Source organism: Euprymna scolopes, chromosome 29 (genome assembly GCF_053919585.1).
Source record: "Euprymna scolopes isolate OS-2025 chromosome 29, ASM5391958v1, whole genome shotgun sequence".
In the NCBI taxonomy this organism is placed as follows: domain Eukaryota; kingdom Metazoa; phylum Mollusca; class Cephalopoda; order Sepiida; family Sepiolidae; genus Euprymna; species Euprymna scolopes.
The window spans coordinates 8,290,281-8,294,977 of record NC_136510.1 but is presented as its reverse complement, the minus strand read 5'-3'; the positions used below and the strand labels follow the sequence as shown (position 1 = coordinate 8,294,977).

Genomic DNA, 4,697 nt, shown 5'->3' with positions numbered 1-4,697 from the left:
TTTGCGTGTATTCAGTTTTTTTTTAATGCAGATACAAAATAATGACCAATAAAAACACTCATGGAAAACATTGGATTCTACAGGTCTTTATATCATAAAAATTACGTGTCGACGACAATTTTTAATGTGATATTTGTTTAAAACCGACTCGAATACCTCTAAAAATCAACTTTTGACGGGTGAATTTTTGGTTGGTATTATAGCGCATTTTGACTCTGTTTTGGCGTATTCTTTCTGCTTTGTTCGGGTTGAGTATATTTGGGGTGTTGTTTTATAAAAGATCGTCGCAGATAGTTTTTAATTTTTCAGGTGCGTCCACCCATCCCTATAAAATAATGTGTTTGTTTGTCAGATGGTACGTCGATTGGTTTGTCCGACATTAGTTTGATGCAGCAATTCCACCGCGAAACGCGAAAGACAAGTTCAAAATGTTTGTATTTGATTATTCATTTATTAGCTTAATGAATCAGGGGGAAGCTGTCTTCTCCCTAAGAAGTGAATCTACGTCGATTTTTCTGTCAATTAAATGATCTATGAAGCATAGACAAACTGGCTAAGATGAAAACATTTTACTTACAGACAATATTTATTTTATCTTTGTCTCTTTTCCTCCCACTCCTTCCTCGTTAATATTATAGCAACTCTTCATATTTCTAGTTATTTCCTCTAAAGAAAACAAGACCGATAGCCATTAGTTGCGTGCTCTCGTGTAATGAATGAATGCGTGAATGTAGGATTGACATGAAATTCTTAAAGGTAAACTAAAATGACCGAAAACAGGCTGAAATGACGTAAATAAATAAAAAGTAAATGACTTAGAATGACTTTAATTAACTTAAGGACGAATTGAATGACCTTAAGAATGACTTGAATGGTTAAAAAATAACTGGATAACTTCAAAAACAACTTGAATGATCTGGAGAATGACTTGAATGGCTTTGAGACTGATTGGTTGTAAAGTGGGTGATCATTTTACATTAAATTAATACAGAAAATAGATCCCCCGCAATAAGTACAGCATGTAGTAAGAACAGATACTACACTTTGATCTTGGCCAATAGGCCAAGAAAAGGGTATTAATTTGCTCCCCCACCGAGAAAATTAGGCACAAGGCCGATTTTTAAAGTGAAGAGTGAAGGGGAAATGGGAACCAACTCCCCGGGGAGTAGGGAAGCTGGATAGTGACAATTGGTATGAAGGGTTGCCCCTACATTGACCAAGGTCTTATATGTGGGATTACCCCCCACATATGGTCTTTACTTGCAGTATCTGCCGGAACAGATAATACACTTTGATCTTGGCCAAAAGGCCAAGACAAAGGTATTTATTTGCTCCCCCATTGAGCAAATTAGGCACAAGTCTGATTTTTAATGTGAAGAGTGAAGGGGAAATGGGAACCAACTCCCCGGGGAGTAGGGAACTGGATAGTGACAATTGGTATAAAGGGTTGCCCCTATCTTGACCAGGGTCTCATATGCTGGGTTGCCCCCACATATGGTCTTTACTTGCAGTATCTGCCGGAGCAGATACTACACTTTGATCTTGGCCAAAAGACCAAGAAAAGGGTATTTATTTTCTCCCCCACCGAGCAAATTAGGCACAAGGCTGATTTTTAATGTGAGGAGTTAAGGGAAAATGGGGACCAACTCCCCGGGGAGTAGGGGAGCTGGATAGTGACAATTGGTATGAAGTGTTGTCCCTACATTGACCAAGGTCTTATATATGGGGTTGGTATTTATTTGCTCCCCCACCGTGCAATATAGGCACAAGGCCGATTTTTAATGTGAGGAGTGAAGGGGAAATGTGACGACAACAACTACACATAGCAGTGATTGTTGAGATTGCAGTTAGAAGATTCGAAGTTCCTATCCGTCGCCGTTACCACCTGACGAAGGCCAGAGGAATAGTTGGCTGAAACGTCGTGGAAATCAGCAACCAATAAAGATGAAAACATAAACTAATAAAAGATGAGAATAATAGTCCGAAATAAAAAATAAATTAATACCCTGTATTTTATAAGTAAATAATGAGGTAAATATAAAAAGTATTAATAACAAAAAAGGGAGATAAGTAGTAATATAGATTCATCCTATAAATTACAACCGTTTTATGAATATTAAAACCGGACGAATAACACAGAGACAAATAAGACATTTTTTAATGACATTAATATAGTTGATTCTTTTTTATTGAGCATTCTAAATAACCTCATTTTAATTCATGGGTTTTATCTCCTAAATACCTTAACCATGTAATATATATATAAACATATAAAACAATTTAAACGCCCTAGAAAAACCAATCCTCTTTTAAAAAATTCAGAAATACGGGACGAACTTAAAATACTTCAAGAAAAGTTCGTAATAGTTCCGATTGATAAAGCGGCAAACAATATAGCCTTTATATGTAAAAAATATTATATACAACGGTTATTGATAGAAGTAGGACTTATAGGAAACGATTCGGATACTTATAAAGTAAGTAATAGTAATTTAGATAGTATTATTTTGAATAATAGTATTATTAATGAAAAAGTAGGATTAAAGTTAGAAGATAAACACAAAAATCTTCCATGTATGTATTGGATACCTAAAATGCATAAAAATCCAGTTGGGGCTAGATTTATTGTAGGTTCAAAGACGTGCATCACTAAACCTCTAAGTAAAGCTATATCTAAAATATTTAAATTAATTATAAATCAAATAAATAATTTTCACCTGAAAAGTAAATTCTATAGTAATATAAATCTATTTTGGGTAGTAAATAATTCCAAACCAGTGAAAGAAAAATTAGATAAAATAAATTCCAGAATAAAAGCAAAATCTATAGCTACTTATGATTTTAGTACGCTATATACTAAAATTCCGCACGAAAAACTTATAAAAGAGTTAAATGATACTGTAGATTTGGCTTTTCAAGGTGGAAAAGGTAAATATATAGACTTTTCAAACACTAATGCTTTCTGGTGTAAAAATAAAAATAGCAAAACTAGTATTTCTAAAGGTATTTTAAAAATGCTTGTAAGTCATCTTATTAAAGAATGCTATTTTCAAATAGGAAATAAAATATTACTCCAAACGATAGGTATCCCAATGGGATTGGATCCGGCACCATTTTGGGCAAATTTGTATTTACATAGACTCGAGTATATATATATGTCATCATTATTAAAAATAGATATATCTAAAACATATAACTTTCATGGGTGTAGGAGATTTATAGATGACCTTATATGCATAAACGATAATGATGAATTCGAAAAAAATAAACATCTCATATATCCAAACGAACTAAAATTAAATTGTGAACATAGAGGACAACAGGCTACATTTCTGGATTTAGATATAAAAATTGAGGATGGAATTTTTCTTTATAAAATATTTGATAAAAGAAACGCTTTCCCCTTTAAAATAGTACGTATGCCCCATAAGGATAGCATCTGTCCCGTTTTTGTGTTTTATGGAACCATTATGTCAGAGTTTTTGAGAATAGCTCGCGTTACTCTAAAATTAACAGATTTTATACCACCAGTTTCTAGCTTAGTAATAAGGATGATAAAACAAGGTGGAGATAAAAATAAAATATTTAAACAGTTAAATAAAGCATTTGTTCGTTATCCTGATGCTTTTGAATCGTTTAAGATAAACCAGATTATATTGATAAAGGAAATCCAAAACTATATTAGCAATGTATAAATGTATTTATAATTACATATAATAAATTTATATAGTTAAAAAAAAAAAAAAATGTATATATGTAAAAAATAAAATATTTTTAACCTTTATATATCTAATTTTAAATAAATAAGAATGTAAATATACAAACTACTAACTATAGTGGGGGTGATAAGTAGTTAAATGGATTAATCCAAATCTTATAAATACAAGACTGATAAATTAAAAAATTAAAAAATGTATCCATTTTAAATGGATAGTACCAGTCAAGGATCCGTCACTTGACACTCAGCTCAACAGGTGAGGGGCCGGGAACCGGCCCAGCACCTGTTGGACTGAGGTACACCGCCTGGGTAATACCTAGGAGGTCCACCCTCCCAGGCCTTGCCACTGGGCTTTCCGGTGGGGCAAGTTTATTGCTTGTTGCCTGAGGCGCCCCGACCGGGGAATGCCGACGGGGTTACTCAGGCAATTTTTAAAATTGCAGGAGTGCCCCTCCTTTAGGGGAGCCTGCTGGGTTACCACTTTCCGGCCTTGTGCCACATTTTGCTGAGTGGACAGCAAATAAATATAATCCATTTTAAATGGATAGTACCAGTCAAGGATCCGTCACTTGACACTCAGAACAACAGGTGAGGGGCCGGAGACCGGCCCAGCACCTGTTGGACTGAGGTACACCGCCTGGGTAATACCTAGGAGGTCCACCCTCCCAGGCCTTGCCACTGGGCTTTCCGGTGGGGCAAGTTTATTGCTTGTTGCCTGAGGCGCCCCGACCGGGGAATGCCGACGGGGTTACTCAGGCAATTTTTAAAATTGCAGGAGTGCCCCTTCTTTAGGGGAGCCTGCTGGGTTACCACTTTCCGGCCTTGTGCCACATTTTGCTGAGTGGACAGCAAATAAATATAATCCATTTTAAATGTGGAAATTGATGAATCGCACAGGTAAGAAATTCATTTTTATACTATGAAAAGGTTAGTAATTACAATTAAGAATAGGAAATTGGGAAAAAAAAGTTTTTGTAAC

At 35.1% G+C, this 4,697-nt stretch overlaps 1 pseudogene; it reads right to left on the bottom strand.

The window, feature by feature from the left end:
• Positions 1–958: 958 nt before the first annotated feature.
• Positions 959–1,075, bottom strand: LOC145252978 (U2 spliceosomal RNA; annotated as a pseudogene).
• Between the last annotated feature and the right edge of the window lie 3,622 nt (positions 1,076–4,697).